General features: G+C 38.6%; 1 long non-coding RNA gene across 1 annotated transcript in view; it reads right to left on the minus strand.

Annotated features, from left to right (window-relative positions):
* Positions 1-3,137: 3,137 nt before the first annotated feature.
* The window catches only part of LOC129495857 (uncharacterized), a 35,884-nt gene continuing 15,892 nt past the window's right edge, over positions 3,138-23,129 (minus strand). Inside the window, exons 2-4 of the long non-coding RNA XR_008661628.1 lie at positions 18,085-18,204; positions 4,374-4,487; positions 3,138-3,285 (exon numbers count right to left, since the gene is read on the minus strand). This is a non-coding gene — a long non-coding RNA (uncharacterized LOC129495857). The remainder of the gene's footprint in view (positions 3,286-4,373; positions 4,488-18,084; positions 18,205-23,129) is intronic.

Raw genomic sequence — 23,129 nt, forward strand, 5'->3', positions numbered from 1 at the left:
GAGCCAAACCATATAAGCCAGTCTATGAAGCTCACATTTAGAGTGTTGGCAATAAGAAGTCACCAAAAATGTTAGACGTGGTAGTGACATGATAGAGTTGCACTGTAAAGATGAATGCTTTAGCACTGTGGGGGGCAGTGAAAAGGAAGAGAGTCTAGAGATAGGGAAATTAGTCAAGAATTATTTGAGAGATGCAAGCTCTAAGAAAGAGCTTGAAGTATGGGTGGCAAGGGAAAAAGAGGAGGCAATTGAATCAAGAGACATTTCAAAGGAGAAAGTAGAAAGTTATAGGATGAGAAGACTAATTGAGATTGAAAATAGATAGAAGCCAAAGATAATTCTGAGATGACATTTTTAATTCCTGTGTTCTCTCATAACAGATAGATAATATATATTTGTAGATAGGTAGAAGATATATCTATCTATATCTTCTATATCTATATGTCTATGTCTATATAGATATAGAGATCTTCATCTTACCTTCACCAGTACCCTTTTTAAAAACCTGAACACCTGCATATAATATATTACCATGATGATAAAGCGCACAGTACTTGCACAATAGACTAGAAGAGCTTCAGGGAACTCCTCATTTTCTCAGAAGAGCTTGGGCATCTGGAATAAGTTACAGGGAGGTTATGGAATTTTCTTCCCTGGAGGTCTTTTACAACAAGCTAGATACCCATCTGTCCATGATGGCTTAGGTGTGGTCCTCTCTGAAGCCTGGGAGGTGACCTATTGAGTTCTTGTGATCTCTTCCAGACCTACAATTCTATGCTTCTACATCATTTTATGGCTTAACCCCAAGGTATATTATTCATTTGATAAAATAAATAATAAGATGAAACTGGGAATTTTTTATGGACACTGTCATGGAATATATTTTGGAAATTCTTACAATTAACTAGTGAGTTCACTAAATAAATTATGGATAATGTTATGGGTCGGCATTTCCCAAAGTGTGTTTGATGTTGTAGTTTCCCAAACTAGTGCTGCCGTACTCTTTCTCCAAAAAATGGGAAAAGATGGAAATTCACAGCGTTTATTAGTATGTCAAAGCCTTGAGATGTTCTATAGGAAAGAAGCTTTTCCAATTTTCACCTAGGGTGACTTCAAACTTTTAGAAGTAAAAAAAAAAAAAAAAAAAAAAAGGAGAGAGATGTATCTTTATCTACATATGGCTATCAATATCTATCTGTAATCTATCTACTTTTTAACTTCCTTTGAGAATGGAGTTTCATAAAACCCATGTTACTAAATATTATTTTGACCTATTCTTCCTACCATAAGAAAAGTTGGGGGGAGGGTATATGACCAGTAACATCTAAGCTTGTCCAAGGATGATCTTTGGTTATCTAGTAATTGAGTTATCTTAAAATTATAGTTTGCTTCCCTATAAAGTGGGGATAATAACACCGATCTCATAAGGTTGTTAAGAGGGTTAAATAAAATAAAATGTGTAAAGCACCTGGCACAGGGCCTGCTACCTGGTAAATGCTCCATAAATGTTAGCTTTCTACCCTCTGTTTATCCATTAAGGTGTGGTATCTGGTACAGCTTACAAATAAATTAAATAGTTCCGGTGCAGTCAAGTGATCATCCCTCAGTAGTCACAACTATCCAGAGCTGGGTGTGTATATGCACAAGGATCACTATCCAAAAGTAAGAATATTTCTAAAAGTGGTGGGATTGTGGGAGCTTTGGTTTATTTTTTAAAACTTCATGAGCTTTATTTTTTAGAGCAGTTTTAGGTTCACAAAAAAACAGTATAGATTTCCCAGTCACCCCCTTCCCCACCCACATACAGCCTCCCTTACCATCAACATTCTGCACCACAATGGTACATTTGTTACAATCAAAGGACCAATAGTGACACATTATTATCAATCAAAATCCATAGTTTACATTCAGATTCACTGGTTGTGTCATACATTCTATAGGTTTTGATAAGTGTATAATGACATACATCCACCCTTACAGTATCACACAGAGTAGTTCCACTGCCATAAAAATTGCCTGTGTGGCAGTAACTTCTTGCAAGATACATCCACGAAAACAAAAGAAACAAAAGCAAAAATGAACTATTGGGACTTCATCAAGATAAGAAGCTTTTGCACAGCAAAGGATACAGTCAACAAAACTCAAAGACAACCTACAGAATGGGAGAAGATATTTGCAAATAACATATCAGATAAAGGGCTAGTTTCCAAAATCTATAAAGAACTTATTAAACTCAACACCAAAGAAACAAACAATCCAATCATGAAATGGGCAAAAGACATGAAGAGAAATCTCACAGAGGAAGACATAGACATGGCCAACATGCACATGAGAAAATGCTCTGCATCACTTGCCATCAAGGAAATACAAATCAAAACCACAATGAGATACCACCTCACACCAGTGAGAATGGGGAAAATTAATAAGGCAGGAAACAACAAATGTTGGAGAGGATGCGGAGAAAAGGGAACCCTCTTACACTGTTGGTGGGAATGTGAACTGGTGCAGCCACTCTGGAAAACTGTGTGGAGGTTCCTCAAAGAATTAAAAATAGACCTGCCCTACGACCCAGCAATTGCACTGTTAGGGATTTACCCCGAAGATTCAGATGCAATGAAACGCCGGGGCACCTGCACCCCGATGTTTCTAGCAGCCATGTCCACAATAGCCAAACTGTGGAAGGAGCCTCGGTGCCCATCGAAAGATGAATGGATAAAGAAGATGTGGTTTATGTATACAATGGAATATTACTCAGCCATTAGAAACAACAAATACCCACCATTTGCTTCAACGTGGATGGAACTGGAGGGTATTATGCTGAGTGAAGTAAGTCAATCGGAGAAGGACAAACAGTGTATGTTCTCACTCATTTGGGGAATATGAATAATAGTGAAGGGGAATATAAGGGAAGGGAGAAGAAATGTGTGGGAGATATCAGAAAGGGACACAGAACATAAAGACTTCTAACTCTGGGAAATGAACTAGGGGTGGTGGAAGGGGAGGAGGGCGGGGGGTGGGGGTGAATGGGTGACGGGCACGGAGGGGGACACTTGACGGGATGAGCACTGGGTGTTATTCTGTATGTTGGTAAATTGAACACCAATAAAAATTAATTTATAAAAAAAAAAAAAATTGCCTGTGTGGGATACTTGGGTGGTTCAGTGGTTAAGTGTCTGCCTTCAGCTCAAGGAGTGATCCCGGGGTCCTGGGACTGAGTCCAGTAGCAGGCTGCCCGCAGGAAGCCTGCTTCTCCCTCTGCCAATGTCTCTTCCTTTCTCTGTGTGTCTTAAATAAATAAATAAATAAATAAATAAATAAATAAATAAAATCTGGAAAAAAAAATTCCCAGTGCTCCACCTATTCATCCTTCCATTCTCCCAAGCCCCAGGCAGCCACTGGTCTTTCTGCATAATGTAGTATGTAACCTTTTCAAATTGGCTTCCTTCATTTAGTAAGATCTTAGCCCCACTTTTAAAGGCCTTCTGGATGGGGATCCCTGAGTGGCACAGTGGTTTGGCGCCTGCCTTTGGCCCAGGGCGCGATCCTGGAGACCCCATATCGGGCTCCTGGTGCATGGAGCCTGCTTCTCCCTCTGCCATGTGTCTCTGCCTCTTTCTCTCTCTCTCTGTGACTATCATAAATAAATAAATTGAAAAAAATAAATAAATAAAGGCCTTCTGGATGATTAAATCAAACCCATCCAAGATAATCTCCTTTTTGATTAACATAAAGTCAACCAGTTAGGGATTTATACACATCTACCTTTAAGTTTCTCCTATGTCTTTTTTTAAACAGTCTTACTAGAATAGTTCTTTTAAATGTAAGAAAACAAGTTGAAAATTGACAAGCAAATAGAAGAAATGAGCCAAGGAAAAATAAAAAATGGATATCGTGGGGCGCCTGGGTGGCTCAGTCACTTAAGCATCTGCCTTCAGCTAAGGTCATGATCCCAGTGTCCTGGGATCAAGCCTGCATCAGGCTCCCTTCTCAGCAGGGAGTCTGCTTCTCCTGCTGCTTGCTACTCCCCCTGCTTGTGCTCTCTCTCTGTCAAATAAATAAATAAATGAAATCTTTAAAAAAAAAATGGATATCATGAGTTAAAGATCCTGTGCTAGAGCAGCCCAGCCATACCTGCTTCAAATTTCCCCATATTGCTAAGTCCCATCTCCTGGCAGACAATTTCAAGTTGTCCTACTCTGTAGTTTCCTACCTGGCTGCTCTCCCTGGGCTTCTGCCTTTCTCTTCCATGATCTCAAACACCTTTTTTCAAGGTTCCCTATGGTCCTAGGACAGAGTAATCCTAGAGAATGAAAAACAAAAACAAAAACAAAAAAACAACAACAAGAAATAGCCCCTGTTTATTTAGCACTTACTATGTGTCAGGCACTGTAGTTCTAAGCATTCTACATATATTATTTCATTTAATCTTCGTATCAGTGCAGTGAGGTAGGTATATGGCTCTGCAGTTTGAAGATTGCAAGCTGAACCTAAGAGCACACAGGCAAGAACTGTCAGAACCAGGATTCAAATCCATGATGGGCTGTTTCAAATCCTTTATAAAATCACTACTTTATGCTCCAAATGGTAACCTCAGTGTCACAGATCAGTGATTCCCAAATGTTAATCCTACCCTTAATGATGAAGTTTTCACTATTATGAACTGTCCTGATTGTTTCTTGTTGGGCAATCACACTCCAGTATCCCAGGTGTGAGAGTCGCCAAAGGAGGGAACAGCTTCTATCTTCTCCCTGAAGTGCTCACCACTGTGTTCCTGACCTACCTCTCCCACAGGGTTTTCAAACCCTCAAGAGAAAAAAAAAAAAAAAAAAAAGGAGGAAGCTTGTGGGCTTCACAGTTGTACTTCTTAGGGCAAAAACTGACTATCCTAAATTGAGCAAGATGGCAGTAAGTTGGCTTCCAATTTTTATGTGAAATTTGACTTATGATAAAAACTTTTAATTAAAAAAAAGGAGCAAAGACAAGATTGTGATAATAAAACAAAGTACCACACCAAGATGGACATCAAGCTCTACCTATGGTATTCTGACAAACACAGGGCCTACAATACAATGTCACACAAATGTAACATAAAACAAAATTTTAGAGGTGCCTGAGTGGCTCAGTTGATTAGACAACTGACTTGATTTTGGATCAGGTCATGATCTCAAGGTCATCAGATTGAGCCCTGCATCAGGCTTCATGCTCAGTGGGGAGTCTCCTTGAGATTCTCTCTCTCCTTCTGCCTCCCCCTATACATACCACATGTGCTATAAATAAAATCTTTAAAAAAAGTTTAGGTTGTAATTTTCAAAATTTGGATTTTTAAATAAATATCTTTTGAAAAATAAGCTTTCCAAGGTTTAATTTCAGTAAAATTCACTGACTTTAACTTAACAGTTCAGAATTTTGATGAATGTAAGCAGTCATACTTACACATGGTAGCCTGGTACCACAATCAAGATAAAGAACATTTCCATCAGACCAAAAGTCCCCTCTCTTTCTGCACCTTTCCACTTAAGCCCCTCTCATTACCTTTGGCCCCAGGCAACCACTGATCAGCTTTTCATCCCTATAGTTTTTCCCTTTGTATAATTTCATATAAATGAATTTGTATAGTATATACTACTTTGTGAAAGGCTTCTTTTTTTTTTTTGAAAGGCTTCTTTCACTGAGCATAGTGCTTTTGAAATTCATGCATGCTGTTGCATGTATCAGTAGTTTGTTCCTTTTTACTACTATATGTTGTTTCGTTACATAGACATACCACATGTATTTACTTACCTATTAATGAATATTGAGTAGTTTTCTATTTGAGGTTTTAATGAAAAAAGCTGCTATGAATATTTACACATAAGCCTTTGTAGGGTACCTATGTTTTCATTTTTCTTGGGTAGATGATTATAAGTGTAATTCCAAAGTCATATGGTTAATCTGAATTTAACTTTATAAGAAACTGTCTAAATGTTTTACAGAGTGGTTGCAAAGTTTTGCATTCTCACCATAATGTATGAGAGTTCCAGTTGCTCAGCATACTTGTCAATACTTGGTATTATCAGTCTTTTAATTGGAGCCATTCAATTGATTAGGTAGTAGAAGCTCATGGTAATTTTAATGTAAAATTCCTTGATGACTCTTAATATTGAATATGTACTTATTTGTGTTCATGTATCTTCATTGTGAAATGTCTTTTAAAATCTTTTGCTCATTTTTTGACTGGATTGTTTATGTTCTTGCTTATTGAGCTGTAAAGTTTCTTTATATATTGTGAGTACAAATTCTTTATCAAATATATCTGCAAATACTGTCTTCCACTGCGTGGCGCCTCTTTTATTTACTTAACAATGTCTATTGAAGAGCAAAATGATTCATTCTAATGTCCAATTTATGAAGTTTTCTTTCATGGTTCATGCTATTTTGTGTCCTATATATAGTTTTTGGGTTTTTTTACTAACTCAAAGTTACAAAAATTTTCTCCTATGTCTTCTTCTAGAAATTTTATGGTTTTAGTTCTTATGTTTAGGTCTTTAATCCTTTGAGAGTTATATATATGTGATGTGAGGTAAAGTTTCTAAGTTAATATTTTCCATATAAATATCTGATTGTTTTGGCACCTTTTGTTAAAAAAAAACTATCTGCATTGAATTATCTTAGCCCTTTCATTGAACATCAATTGACCATTTATATGCCATCTATTTCTGAGCTCCCTATTCTATTACATTGATCTATATGTCTATATCACACTATCTTAATCTCTGTAGCATCACAGTAAAACTTGAAATCAGATAATATAAATCCTTCAACTTTTTTCCTACCTTTTCAAGAGTGTTTAGATTGCTTTAGGTACCTTGAGTTCTCATACAACTTTTAGAATCAGCTTCTGCCAAAAACAAGACAGGGATGTCCACTCTCACCACTGTTATTTAACATAATGCTGGATGTCCAGCCACAGCAATCAGACAGCAAAAAGAAATAAAAGGCATCCAAATCAGCAAGGAAGAAGTAAAACTTCCACTATTTGCAGATGACATGATACTCTTTATAGAAAAAAATGAGACCCTATCAAAAACCTACTAGAACTGTTAAATGAATTCAGTAAAGTGACAGGTTATAAAATCAACATAGAGACATCTGTTGCATTTCTATATACCAATATTGAAGCAGCAGAAAGAGAAATTAAGGAATTTATCCATTTACAACTGCACCAAAAACAATAAGATACCTAGAAGTGAACCTAACCAAAGAGGTGAAAGACCTATTCTCTGAAAACTATAAAACACTGATGAAAGAAATTAAAGATGACACAAAGAAATGGAAAAGCATTCCATGATCACAGATTGGAAGAACAAATATTGCTAAAATGTCTGTACTACTCAAAGAAATCTACACATTTAGTGCAATCCCTCTCAAAATACCAACAGCATTTTTCACGGAGCTAGAGCAAACAATCCTAAAATTTGTATGGAACCACAGAAGACCCCAAATAGCCAAAGCAAAGCAGGAGGCTTCAAAGTTTCAGTCTTCAAGTAGTAGTTCAAAGCTGAAATTATCAAAATGGTATGGTACTAGAACAAAAATAGCCGTATAGATCAATGGAACAGAATAGAAAACCCAGAAATGAACCCACAACAATATGGTGAATTAATCTTCAACAAAGCAGAGAAGAATATCCAGTGGGAAAAAGTCTCTTCAACAAATGGTGCTAAAATCTGGACAGCAACATGCAAAAGAATGAAACTGGACCACTTTCTTAACATCACACACAAAAATAAATTCAAAATGGATTAAGACCTAAACATGAGACCTGAAACTATAAAAATCCTAGAAGAGAACACAGGCAATAATTTCTTTTACAACAGCCATAGAGACATTTTTCTGGATACTTCAGAGGCAATGGAAACAAGCAAAAATGAACTGTTGGTACTTTATCAAAATAAAAAGCTAATGCACAGCAAAGGAAACAATCAACAAAAGAATAATGCAATCTATGGAATGGGAAAAGATATACACAAATGACATATCTGATAAAGGGTTAGTATCCAATCCAAAATATATTAAAAAAAACTCATAAAACTCAAACACCCTCAAAATGAATAACCCAATTAAAAAATGTGCAGAAGACATGGATAAACATTTTTCCAAAGAAGCCATATAGATAGCCAACAGGCACATGAAAAGATGCTCAACTTCACTGATCATCAGGTAAATAAAAATTAAAACTACAATGAGATATCACCTCACACCTGTCAGAATAGCAAAAATAAAAAAACACAAGAATCAACAGGTTGTTGGTGAGGATGTGGATAAAGGGGACCCCTCTTGCACTGTTGGGGGGAATGAAAACTGTTGCAGCCACTCTGGAAAACAGGTCCTCAAAAAGTTGAAAAGAGAACTACCCTGATCCAGCAATTGCACTACTAGGTCTTTACTCAAAGAATACAAAAATACTAATTGAAACGGATTCATGTACCCCGATGTTTATAGTAGCATTATCTACAATAGCCAAATTAGGAAACTGCCCAATTTTTCATTGAATGATGAATAGATAAAGAAGATGTGGTGTAAATATACAATGGAATATTACTCAGCCATCAAAAATGAAATCTTGGCTTTTGCAATGACATGGATGGAAGTAGAGAATATTATGTTAAGTGAAATGAGTCAGTCAGAGAAACACAAATACCATATGATCTCACTCATATGTGGAATTTAAGAAACAAAACAAATGAACAAAGAGAGAAAAAAGAGAGGGAGGCAAACCAAGAAACAAACTCTTGAGAACAAACTAATGGTTACCAGAGAGAGGAAAGGCAGGTGGGGCATGGGGCATAGGCGAAGGGGATTGAAGAGTGCACTTGAGATGAGCACTGGATGAAGTGTTGAATCACTATATTGTACACCTGAAACTAATATTACGTAGTATGTTAATTAAAAACTTAAAGAATCAGCTTCTCAATGTTTTGCTGGGATTTTTGTTTGGGAATTCATTCACTCTATAGACAAATTTGGGGAAAATTCACATCTTGGGGCACCTGGGTATCTCAATTAAGTGTCTGCCTTCAGCTCAGGTCATGATCTCAGGGTCCTAGGAGTCCTGCCTGTATCGGGCTCCCAGCTCAGGGAGCAGTCTGCTTCTTTCTCTTCCTCTGCCCATTTCTCCCTCCCTTCCCCCTGCTCATGCTCTCTCTCTCTCTCAAATAAATAAATAAAAATATTTTTTAAATTTTACCAATCTATCACTACAGCAGATCTCTCCATTATTTGTCTTCTTTCATTACTTACAGTAATGTTTTGTAATTTTCAGTTTTACGTATCCTCAGTTTTACATGTCTTACGCAGCTTTTGTTAAATTTATCCATATTTAAGGTTTTTATGCTATTATAAACAATGCTGCTTTTTTTATTTTTTAAAGATTTTATTTATTTATTTATTTATTTATTATTATTTATTTATTTATTTATTTATTTATTTATGTTGAGAGAGAGAGAGGGAGCACAAGCAGGGGTAGGTAGGGGCAGAGAGAGAAGCAGAAGCAAAGTCTCTACTGAGCAGGGAGCCTGATGAGGGGTTCAATCCCATGATCCTATGATCATGACCTGAGCTGAAGACAGATGCTTAACCAATTGAGCCATTCAGGCACTCCAATGATATTGCTTTTTAAATTTAAATTTCAAATTGTTAATTATTGGCATATGAAAATACAATTGATTTTTGTATGTTAATCTTTTGTTAACAATGTAACCTTGCTAAATACATTTATTAGCTCTAGTATGTTTTTTAAAGATATTTTAAGATTTTATTCAGAGAAGACCATATCATATGTGTTTTATTGGTCCGGATATATTATCCTTTTTATATGTTGCTGGGTTCAAATTATTAATATTTTGGTAAAGATTTTTGCAACCATGTTCATGAAAGATAAAGATCTAATAATTTTCAAGTAATGTCTTTCTATTATTTTGGTAATAGGTTAATGTTAACCTCCCAAAATGATTTGGGAAATATTCTTTCCTGGAAGAATTTATATAGTTGGTATTACTTCTTCCTTAAATGCCTGGTATAACTCATCAATGAAGTTATCCAGACCTCAAAAAGTTATCCAGACCTAAAAAAGAAAAGAAGGTTTTCTTTTTAAAAAATAGATGTAGGATGATTTAGCTCATCTATTTTGAGTTAGCTTGGATACTTTGTGTTTCAAAAATTTCATCCATTCCATCAAACTGATGAATTTGTTGGCATTTGGTTGTTCATAATATTGCCTTATATTTCTTTTACATTTGCAGGCTCTGTAGTTCTATTCTTTTTTTATTGTGGATAGTGATTCATGTTTTGTTTTGCTTTTTCCTGATCATTCTTTCTGGTTTTTAATCAATATATGGACCTTCTCAAATAAGCTTTTGGGTTTATTGATTTTCTCTATTGCTTTGGTAGTTTCATTTTTCTTTTTTTTTTTTTTTTTTTTTTTTTTCGTCCAGGGGTAGGGGATTTTTTTTTTTTATAAATTAATTTTTATTGGTGTTCAATTTACCAACATACAGAATAACACCCAGTGCTCATCCCGTCAAGTGTACCCCTCAGTGCCCGTCACCCATTCACCCCCACCCCCCACCCTCCTCCCCCTCCACCACCCCCAGTTCATTTCCCAGAGTTAGGAGTCTCTATGTTCTGTCTCCCTTTCTGATATTTCTCACACATTTCTTCTCCCTTCCCTTATATTCCCTTTCGCTATTATTCATATTCCCCAAATGAATGAGAACATACACTGTCCTTCTCCGGTTACTGTGGCCAAGTTAAAAAAGGGTGTTGCCTGAGTTCTTCTCTGGGATTTTGATGGAATCTTGTCTCACATTTAGATCTTTCATCTATTTTGAGTTTATCTTTGTGTATGGTGCAAGAGAGTGGTCCAGTTTCATTCTTCTGCATGTGGATGTCCAATTTTCCCAGCACCATTTATTGAAGAGACTGTCTTTCTTCCAGTGGATCGTCTTTCCTCCTTTATCGTATATTAGTTGAGCATAAAGTTCAGGGTCCACTTCTGGGTTCTCTGTTCTGTTCCATTGATCTATGTGTCTGTTTTTGTGCCAGTACCACACTGTCTTGATGAACACAGCTTTGTAGTACAACCTGAAATCTGGCATTGTGATGCCCCCAGATATGGTTTTCTTTTTTTAAAATTCCCCTGGCTGTTTGGGGTCTTTTCTGATTCCACACAAATCTTAAAATAATTTGTTCTAAGTCTCTGAAGAAAGTCCATGGTATTTTGATAGGGATTGCATTAAACGTGTAAATTGCCCTGGGTAACATTGACATTTTCACAATATTAATTCTGCCAATCCATGAGCATGGAATATTTTTCCATCTCTTTGTGTCTTCCTCAATTTCTTTCAGAAGTGTTCTGTAGTTTTTAGGGTATATTTTGAGAACCATTTGAATGGTAAATGGTTCTCCAACCTTTTATTTTCAGGTTGTAGGTGTCCTTCTGTCTAAAATGAGTCTCTTGTAGACAGCAAATAGATGGGTCCTGTTTTTTTATCCAGTCTGAAACTCTGCGCCTTTTGATGGGGTCATTAAGCCCATTCACGTTCAGAGTTACTTGAACTTCTTCTTAAAGGGGAGTTTTAAGAGTCCCCCTTAAAATTTCTTGCAGAGCTGGTTTGGAGGTCACATATTCTTTCAGTTCCTGCCTGTCTTGGAAGCTCTTTATCTCTCCTTCCATTTTGAATGAGAGCCTTGCTGGATAAAGTATTCTTGGTTGCATGTTCTTCTCATTTAGGACCCTGAATATATCCTGCCAGCCCTTTCTGGCCTGCCAGGTCTCTGTGGAGAGGTCTGCTGTTACCCTAATATTCCTCCCCATGAAAGTCAGGGACTTCTTGTCTCTTGCTGCTTTAAGGATCTTCTCTTTATCTTTGGAATTTGCAAGCTTCACTATTAGATGTCGAGGTGTTGAACGGTTTTTATTGATTTTAGGGGGGATCTCTCTATTTCCTGGATCTGAATGCCTGTTTCCCTTCCCAGATTGGGAAAGTTTTCAGCTAGGATTTGTTCAAATACATATTCTGGCCCTCTGTCCCTTTCGGCGCCCTCGGGAACCCCAATTAAACGTAGGTTTTTCTTCCTTAGAGTGTCATTTATTTGCCTTAATCTGTCTTCATGGTTCTTTAATTGTTTATCTCTTTTTTCCTCAGTTTCCCTCTTTGCCATTAACTTGTCTTCTATGTCACTCACTCGTTCTTCCACCTCGTTAACCCTCGTCGTTAGGACTTCTAGTTTGGATTGCATCTCATTCAATTGATTTTTAATTTCTGCCTGATTGGATCTAAATTCTGCAGTCATGAAGTCTCGTGAGGCCTTAATGCTTTTTTCTAGAGCCACCAGTAGCTGTAGAATAGTGCTTCTGAATTGGCTTTCTGACATTGAAGTGTAATCCAGATTTTGTAACTCTGTGGGAGAGAGGGCTGTTTCTGATTCTTTCTTTTGAGGTGAGGTTTTCCTTCTAGTCATTTTGCTCAGTGCAGAGTGGCCAAAAACAAGTTGTATTGGAACACGGGGGAGTATCACTGGTCCCTCTAGCTGGTCTTCTGGGGAGGGGCCTGTTGCGCTGATTCTCAGGTGTTAGCACTTGGGGGAGCTGCTCTGCCCCTGCCTGCTGCAGGGCTCAGCGGGGGTTGTTTACCCCGTGAGGTCTCAGGAGGAACAGTTGCAGTTGCTATGGCAACTCTGGAAGCCTGGATTCAGCCTCCGCAGGAACTACGGGGCTCGGGGCTCTCGGCTCTCCGTCCGCAGGGCCTGGAGGCTCCGGGGCGGGGCCGCTGATCTGCTCAGCTCGGGGCAGGAGCGTCCTTGCTGTCCTGGGCCCTCCCGGCCTCTGCCTGTCCCGGGGGAGGCCGGATCCTGGGCTGTGTCCCGGCGCCTTGTGCTCCGGGGCCTGTGTTGTTGGATTCGCGCTCCCGCCCCGCAGCTCCCTCCCTGGAGCCGCTCCCGAGCCCCTCCGAGCTGCTCCGGTCGGTCCCGCCGTGCGCGCTGCAGCCCTTAGGGAGCTCGGAGCACTCTCCTGGGGCGCGGGTGTCTGTTAGTGTCCCCGGGAGCCCGAGGGCATCCCCGCCCTCCTGGGTCCTGCTCCAACTCCCTGCGAGCCCCTTTCCGCCCGGGAAGGTTGGTGCAGCTCCTGCTCCTCCGGGACGGGGCTCTCCTGTCCTGGGGACACTCGCCCCGGCCTCAGCCCGGCTCCTCGCGGGGCCCCTCCCCCTCGGAGGCCTTTTGTTTCTTTATTTCTTTTTCCCCGTCTTCCTACCTTGATAGAAGCGCGAACTTTTCTCACTGTAGCATTCCAGCTGGTCTCTCTTTACATCTCAGGCCGAATTCGTAGATTTTCAGGATGGTTTGAAGGTTATCTAGGTAATTTGGTGGGGACAGGTGATTTGGGGACCCTGCTCTTCCGCCATCTTGCCCCTCCCCCCCTCATTTTTCTTATATTTTATTAGTTTCTGTACTTTCTTAATTTTTACTTCTTTCCACTCAATTACTGATGCTTTCCTGTTTCTAATTTCTCTAGATGGAAGTTTTGATCATAGACTTTAACTTTTTCTCTGTAATATTATACTTTTTAAATGCTATACATTTTTCTTTAAGTGTACTATTTTAGACCAATCTTACAATTTAAAACATGGTATTTTCTTTTTCATTTATATAAAACTCTTTTACAATTTCCCTTGTGATGTATTCCTTGAGTCACAAATTATTTAGATATGTGCTGTTTAATTTCTATTTATGATTTTTCCAGAAATATTTTCCACAGTTGATTTCTAGTTTAATGTTACTGTTTTCAGAAAAAAAATACTCTGTAAATATTTAAATCCATTTAAAATTTTTGAAATTTATTTTATGACTCAGAATACTGTCTATTTTTGTTACTGACCCATGTACACTTCATAAGATTATGTGGAATGCTGTTGTTGAGAGGAGTATTGCATAAATGATCATAGAAATGCATCTATCTTAGTCTGTTTGGGCTGCTGTAACAAAATACCACAGACTGGATGGTTTATAAACAGTAGAAACATATTTTTTACAGTTCTGGAATCTGGAAGTTCAAGATCGGGGTGCCAGCATGGTTGGGTGAAGACCCTCTTCTAGATTGCAGACTTCTTTTGTTAGTATGTGTGCTGCCCAAGTGAGCACTGGATTGCAGACTTCTTATGGTATTCCCACATGGAAGAGAAGACTAGGGAGTACTGTGGAATTTCTCTTCTAAGGGCACTAATTCCATTCATGAGGGCTCTGCTTCATGGCCTTATGACCTCCCAAAGACCTCACCTCATAATACCATCACCTTTGGGGTAGATTTCAACATATGAATTTTGGGAAGGACACGAATATTCAGACCATAGCAATGTCCCAATGATGTCATCTTCCCATTTCTCACCCTAGTCCCTAGTCTTGTAGAATGAGCACAGGTCCAGCACTGAACAATTGCAACTTCTGGTTTCTCGGCTGATGTTTTGAATTTGAATTCTTGTACCACTACATCCCAATTTCCTTACCCATAAAATGGAAATTAAAACAATATGGCCCGTTGGGCCAACCATAAATTGAAATAACATATTCAGGGTGGGGGTGGGCATGTGGAAGGAAAGGAAAGATATAATCTTCAGCTTTTTTTAGGCCAAGATATTTTATAGAAAATCTATATGTCTTCATCATTTAGTATGGTCTCCCCTTCCTCACCACATCCAATTTTTAAATGAACATTGAGATCTCACTTTTTTCTAAAGTAAAGAAGTATAGAGCTACCTTTCTCTGTTATTAGAAACATCCTTGAGAAGTATTTTCCTTTTCTCTCCCCCTCAACTAATTTGCTAGCATCATTACGTTAATTGGTACATTACATTGTAATGGAATCACTTAGGTTGCTTGTGGCCACTGTTGCAGCATCACTGAACTTCCTATTTATTATTGCTTCTCAATTTAAAAATTGAACTATAAATCACTGACTTCTTTAGCATTTATAGCTTGGTTTCCTTCAAGTAAAACACAGTTTCAGCATCTTTTCTGAAAAGTCATGAGTCATTGTTTGTTCAGACCCAATAGTCTAAATTTAAAAGCTGTAGCACAGGGTTCTGTAGGAGGGAGACAGACAGAGGACCCTAAAGTGCTGACTCATAATAGAGCACCACTCTGATGAAGTCCTAAGACAATCCAAATTATGATCTGGTTCAAAATGAACTTATACCACAGAGAATGAAGTTACTGAAATAGGCAGAAATAGAGGCTGCGTGCCACGGCCATCCACAAATCTTTGAACTGGTAGCAGGATGACTTGAACTAAAATGCAGCTCTAACCAATCTAAAACCCAATCAAAACCACTGCAGATTCCTCTATGGTAGCTTGAGGAATGCCTCCTCGATTCTCTGACTTACAATCATACAGTCTTGCTAGGATCCATGGCTTAAGAGAATGTTAAAAATGTCATGATACGTCAGGAGGAATCACTCAAACGATGAAAGCATATCTCAAAAAAGAGTGGATTCAAAGATGTGAACATATAGACAGACATTTCCAAGGAAATAAATAAGACTTTTGACTGACCCAGGACCCACTGGATCAGTGGATCCAGTAAAACCATATCTAGGAAGGTGAGTAGGGCTCCAGACTTCACCTGCATTCACTATATTGCTGCCTTGCCCTTATCCAAGGGCTTCTATTGCTTTAGGAAATAAACTGAGGATAAAGCTAGGAAAGTGGCTACACCCTGGGCCTCCTTCCGTCAGTAGTGCTCCTGGAATACAGGCAAAGGAGCATTTCATTTTGTGGAAGTCAGAAGCAGTACAAAGTTGGTAAAGGCTCAAGTGTATAGCAAACACACTTAAGAACTGGGACAATTCAAAAAAGGCTTAGCTTCTGTGCTCAAATAGCTTATCTTCTGGCAAGAAATAAGGAAAACCCATTTGGAACAAGAGTGAACATAATCAGGTTATACATAATTTAGTGATAACTCATCACTCCACTAATTCCATTTCATTTAGTTTTCACACCTTGCCTCACATAAATACTTCTCTAGGGACTGAAATTCTCTTCATTCCTCTTGGTGCTTAAGGGAAGGCTACTTGAGGACAAAGGTCCATGTCTCTCACTTGCCTTTACCCTTATGCCCTGGGCCTGATATATGTAATATTCCATTTATTATTTTATTTTTTAAAGTGGTTAAGAATATAAAAGAAAGATTAATAGAGATGAAGTAGTCGCAAAATTCAACATAAAAAATCTTGATCTTGAACTCTAGGACTTGGCATATAGGAGGCTTGCAATATGTATGTTGTTTGAAGAGATAAAGTATTCCAGGAGAGAAAATAACATCAGCAGAGAGGCATGAGAATGGCATATTGATGAATCTGAGAGAGGTTAGCCAAACTAGAGCTAAAGCTGGATCACATGAAATAACAGGAAGTAAAGATTGTGAGGATAGACAAATTATGGGTCTGAGAAACTCAGAAGAGAAGCTTGGGTTTCTAGAAAACAGGGAGTCTTTGAAGGTTCAGGGACCACTGAACTGTGGAACAAGAGTGTCTGAGGAAGATGAATAGCCATGGCCTATACGATGAGCTAGGGAAGAAGAGGAGGCCTCACTGAGTCTAGCTACGAGCCCATGCCAGCCACCCAGGTGTGAAGTGATGACTGGGACGGGTAGGGGTGGGGGAGGTGATGGAAAGGAAGGGGTGTGGATAAGAGGCATTTCAAAGGAAGACTCAGCAGGATTTAATAAACACTTTTCAGTAGATCAAAATCACTGGGCTTACCACGTCTGCAACAGAAGAGATAAGAAAATGACTAACACTTGTAGAAGGAGCAAAAGATAGAAGGCTTAGGGAATAGAAGCCAGGCCTGGGGGTCAGCAACCCATGACCTTGCTCAGTGCACTTGTTAATTCATTCCTTAAAATCAGGAGGTCGCTTCACCATTAAAACTTGCTAGCCTCTTGCCTTCTGGTGTTATACAAGTTCTAAAATGCAAAGAGAAAAGACACCCTGGTCCTTGCCAGTGGCAGGCTTTCTGAAGTTTTCTGGAACTGCTAACCTCTCAAGGTAGAATTTTCCTGGACTTGCCCAACCCTTCCCACCTGGCCATCTCCTCTGAGGCCAAGGACACCCTAAGATAAGTACCCAAGAATGCCTTCACCTGCCAGAAGATTTGGGTCCCTGAACAACAGGAACAGGTGACAACAGCTCTCAGTTTATTTCAGCACACACTCAATGTGCTGTGTGGAAAGTGTGAACTCACTGAGTTGCAGAAATCCACTTCAGCATACATACAAAAGAAAGTACAATAGAATTAAGTTAAAGCAGAAAGTGAAGTACAAAAGTATCATCCATTATTCATTTTCTTTACATTTCTGTTTGTGGAGATACTGCATTTGCTATAGATTCTGAGGGTCTCATTAGTGCTCCCAGCATTGCTATATCTGTTCAAGAGGAAATGGTCCATGACGAGATAAACTGTGGTATAGCCACACAACATTCAGTGGAAATGATGTCATGGAACAATGTGCCTGATACAATTCATGATAAAATTTCATCTGCTACAAAAAAGAAATGATAATTGCATGACATGCCAGAGGTGTTAAGTTATGCTACAGTGGCAATTATATGTTGCAAGATATATATACCAACCAACATGTTATACACCTTGAACGTACACCATGTTATACGTAAATTATCTCAGTAAAAATAAATTAAAAAAAAACTTCATCCATGTGGACAAAGCTCAAAAACAAAACAAACAAGTTACAAAAGGATATATATGTCAGAATTCTATTATGTAGTCTAAAAACTTGAAAGGAACACTTTTTTTTTTTTGGTTAGGGACCCATTTATATATATATATATATATATATATATATATATATATATAAATAAATAAACTTGTATCTGGAGGAAGAGAGAAAGATAGGGTATGGGAAAACAGAATAGGGTGTATACAGGGGCTTCAACCATACTTGTGATGATTCATTTCTTTAGCTGAGTAGTAGGCATATGGGTGTTCTTTACAGAATTCCTTTCACCTTTCTGTACTTTGAAATATTTAACAACCTATTTTCTTTATGCCTTCAATTCTTTCCTGGGAAGAAGAGTGGAAGCCCACGCTGGAGCTGTGTCTTCCCACCACCTAGAAGTCGTGGCACTGTCCTTCCTCTTCAGTGTGGGAGAGACCTGCATCCATGGCAGGGAGACAAAAAAGAGAGAGGAGACGCTGGCATTAGGTGTTGAGTTACTAAAGGGACCAATACCTTTCATTCAACCCTTACTAATAAACTTTTCAAAGTCCATACATTTTTATTTTTGCTGGACAAAAGTTCTATTCCAGGAGGAGGAGGGGCATCACTTCTTAGCATTCCTGAGCACAAGATGGGGTTTCTTCCCATTACAATGCTTAAGAGGGCAAACATGTGAGAGTCTCCAAAAATGCTCAAATGCCTGCTTCTTGCTGGCCCACAGAAAGGGGATTAGTAAAGCACCATTAACCCCACAATGAAAACACATCAGTTTAAGGTTTTCTTTCATCCTAAACCCAGTTTATAAACACAGCCTTATCACAGGGGAATGTTTATCTGCATGTGTTATAAGTAGATTCCCAAAAAAAGCAACAGTAGCTAATAAAATTAAATATGATGTTGGAAAATCTATCTGCTCCTTCCAGCAAAAATGACACAGGAGACAGGCCAGAATGTGGTTTAGTTCAAGCATCTTTACTCTAGTTTATTTAGAAGCTTTATTAAGAAGTTAAAGAAAGCCAGAAGTTTGAACCTAAGAATCTCCTATTCTTCCAATTACTTACACCAAATGTCTAAAGCAAGGCAAAAGATTGAGCTTTTTAATGGCTTAGCAGCGCCAAGAGTTAAGACACATTCCAGTAATTTATGATCATTTATCTGAGAAGTGGTTGATGACAAAGGAAACTTAATTACAGCTTTCTTCTCCTCCCACTTCCAACCACCCAAGAGGTCCTTGAGCTTCTGATTGTTTTTATTTATTCTAAACTTCCAGAGGCTAATTTGACTAAAGACCTTAACTAAACTTGACTTTTCTAAAAGCTTTCCTTCAAGGGTTAATAATGTTTTTCTATCACTATCATCATTTCTCGCTGGAGGGTCACATGTGTTATGCATAATTACTAATGATATGATGAAACAAATGGAGAAACAGTGCAGACTTTCACTCCCAAAGGCCAAGTGCAAATTTAAATCTGTCTCAGTTCTCCAACATCATGCATATAAATCTGTACTCTGTGTGCCATACAACATTCCTGGCAATACCAGGATCACAGCTAAAGAGACTTGAAAGCAAAACATAACTTACCAACTATTCTTTTCCTCTGGTGCGTGGGTGGGGCTAGGGTCAAGTCAATAACGAAACTAAGTGGGGTACCTGGGTGGCTCAGTGGTTGAACATCTGCCTTTGGCTCAGGTCTTGATCCCATTGTCCAGGGATCAAGTCCCACATGAGGCTCCCTGCAGGGAGCCTGCTTCTCCCTCTGCCTATGTCTCTGCCTCTCTCTCTCTGCCTCTCCTTAATAAATAAATAAAATCTTTAAAAAAAAATAATGAAACTAAGTATGCAATATTTTCTAAACTGGAGGCTGTGGGCTCTGAACAATTGATGCAATCAGAAAGACAAGAATATTTGAAGTTTGAACTCTCCTGGAGTGTTTGGGATATGTGGTTTCCATGGATAGCTGAGGGCCGAAGCAGGGAGACCCAAACATACACACTAGGACCCTAAGTGCAGAAAGAGAACTTTTTGATTTTCTGTAACTGACAACTGTTCTCTTGATCTCCTTTGCTTTCCTAGGACAGACAACTTACCCTACCTATTCCATTCAGGTTTATATAGTCTGATCTAATGATCTGTAGCCAAACCTGAGTATTACTATCTCAGCTACTATCAAATTGTCACATCTGGTTTATATATCAGCCATCCAGGGCTTCTACCCCTTCCTTTTTTCCTGTCTTTTTTCTTGGAGTTAACCTAATATCCTGGCTTTTACATTGTTCTGGTGTTGAGAAGGAGCACCCAGTCCTGAGCAGTCCCTGGTTTGGGTTTCTCACCTCACTTGGTCTTTGAGCATCAACTTCTCTCTTTGCCATGCCCACTGTGGTGTGGCTTCTACCTAGGAGTGTCAGGCTAGAATCCACAGACTTCTCCATTCCTTCCAACTAGGTGTAGACCTCTTGCCTCCTATCCAGTCCAAGCTCTTTCTGATTCACTAGTTTGCCTGTCCTTCTGTGTCCTTGCCTTTCTCCTGAGAATTCTCAGTTACTTTCTCTGTATCACTATATAGCGTATGGAGTTCTGGAGCCTACCCAGCTCTACCTCCAGAGCACCTCCCTGAGACCTTACTGTTTCACTGCTCTAATCCCATGGGTTGAATTTCTCTGAGTGACTTGCCAGTTTACAAAGAAAACCTAGCACATTTCCTGATACTTATTTTCAGATTCCTTCCAAATCTATCTGGGAATTATCTTTCTGTCCCTAGTCCAGGGTGTTGATCTATGAAAGGAAGGAGAGAATTAGTAATACTTTAAGGATAATAGTTTGGAGAAGGATTACCCAGAACAAAGGATAATGAAGGTTTTATTCATTCACTTATTTATTTATCCATTCATTTATAAATTTTGGCTGTGCTAAACACTGTGCTGATTATGTAAGTGTAAGCAAGACATGGTCCATGCTTTTAAGGAATTCCTAGGCTAGCAGGGAGCAGGCATGTTAGCAGGTATTTTCAGGGCACACTGGAGACATACAAAATGTAAACAGATATCTGTACAGAATGGCAGGGTTGTATGGGAATTTAGACAAGTTCTCTTAGAAAAGCTGATGCTTCCCTTAAGTCATGAAGGATGATTGGGCTATTATCAACAGGAGGACAGAGATTTTTGTCAGTGAGAACAATAGGAGTAAAAATGTGGGGGCATGAAACAGCATTAGAGAGCTACAATTATGATACAATTTATTAAAGCTGGAGAAAAGTTGGAGAAGTGGGGAAAAGTCAGGAGAAATATCAGGAAATTAAGGAGTTTTGGGGTGTTATCATAAGCACTGGAAAACCACTGAGTCTTTGAATAAAGGGAGAGATATGACCTCTTACCTTGTAGAAAGATTACTCTTGCCATAGTGAAGAAAGTGGACTTGAGTAGGTCAAGATTGGAAGTAGGGAGGTTGGACAGGAAATGATGAGAATGTGAGTGAAGGGAGCAATTGTGAGAAAATAGGAGAGAATAGCAATGAGAAATACTTAGTAGGTAGAACTGAGAAGACCTGATTACTTGCTAACAGGAGAGAAAGAATTTGGCAATGACTGGAAGTTTGGTGGGAGGGATAATGGTGAAATTTGCAGAGATAAAGAGTTTAATACAGGGAATAAATAGACTTTATCAAGCTAGTTGTTTAGTTCAGTTTTGAGCATACTAAGTTTAGGGAGTTTTTGAGACCTAAGTTTAGGTCTGTGCTAATTGAATAGATTTGAAAGTCATAACACAGAGATTGTATTAATGACTGTGTCAACCTTTGCATGCTTGAACATGTCTTTATTTTGGACCAATAATTTGACTGAGCATAGGATTCTAGGTGGAAGTTCTTTTCTTTTATGGGTGTGAAATATTGATTGATGTTCTATCATATAGGCTTATTGATGAGATGTCCAATTTCCACTTTAGTTTTATTTCCTTTTATTTCTCTCCCATCTCTGGAAGAACACTAGTAGTGGAAAACAACGAACAAAGATTAAAACTTAGTAATACGAGCATTTTAGGAGTTAAGAAGAAGACACAGAATCTTATAAAACAATCTGAGGAAAAGGACTCAAAGAATCAGGAAAGTGCCAAGTATTTAAAGGAAACTTTTCAAGAAAGAAATAATCAACAATGTCAAATTCCAGAAAAATCAAGTAAAATAAGCCAAGAATGGGCCAGTTAGATCTGGCAACCTGTGAGTCATAGGTGACATTCAATAGAACAGTTTTAATGAGTATTGGGTTGGAAACTGAATGAGGGACCTCCAATTCAAAATGGCAGACTGAACACACACATCTGTCTCCCTTGTCACCCAACTGAGATGATTGGAAGAATTACAAAGGAGTCTAACTCCATAACTGCCCTGAGAATAAGAAAGAGAGGTCATCCGCATACCAAAAATTTTGACAAATTTCTGGAAAACAAAAAGTAAACATCTGCTTACTTTGTGACTAAGCAGAACCAAGTAAGCTAAATCCCAAAGATGCATAGAAAGGCCAAAACAAAATAAAACACCATACTCTTCCCATGGGACCTGGAAAGTTCTGAGACTGGAGTTGGAAGGTCAATTACAACTCAAATCCAGAAAGAGACGTGAAAGATACTTTTAATGTATATGAGCAACAATGTAGAAAATGTGTGAAGGAATGGCTTTTGAGGTGCTGGATTAAATTGGGTATAACACAATTTTCAAACTGGTCAAATTTATAGGTATGAAATTTCTAATCAGAAATGCAGTGTGCTGGTTAGAGCAACTTGGTATGGTGTAACTGTTTGCATGGTTGGAGGAATGAAACCCAGAGTCAGCTACGACCCTTGACGAGAGGCTAGAATGCCATAGGTTTCCAGAATAATGTAGAAAATGGAAACCAAGAATGTAGAAAGGGGACTTACTATGGACTATGTACTCACCCTCCCCTTAAATATATCCTCCAAGAGGGCATAAGAAATTATTTTTTTACCAAGACACTAAGAAATACATTGGTGAAGGGAGTGCCAGCATCTTTGAAATGTGTGATTATAGCTGTTCTCCACAGGCTAAAAGGCTGGTGGGAAATACAGCAGTATAAATGGGTTCCTGACTTCATTAGGCAGTCTGAAATTTTACTCTGCTTAACAATTAGCTTTCTAGTTTCATAGATTATGGTAGAAAACACAAGACCCCCAAGTTAAAGACAAGGGATTTGTTAATACGTGGTATGCCAAGCACCATGAGCATACGTACAGCAGTTTTCCTTGCCCCTAAATTCCTCAGGGGTAATTCAGATGAACTCAAATCAATACATGAATATGAAATGGGTTGCATTTCAAGAGAGGAATGGTGTGATGAGGGAACTTGAATCTTTA

This window comes from Nyctereutes procyonoides, unplaced genomic scaffold, assembly GCF_905146905.1.
Source record: "Nyctereutes procyonoides isolate TBG_1078 unplaced genomic scaffold, NYPRO_anot_genome, whole genome shotgun sequence".
Lineage (NCBI taxonomy): Eukaryota > Metazoa > Chordata > Mammalia > Carnivora > Canidae > Nyctereutes > Nyctereutes procyonoides.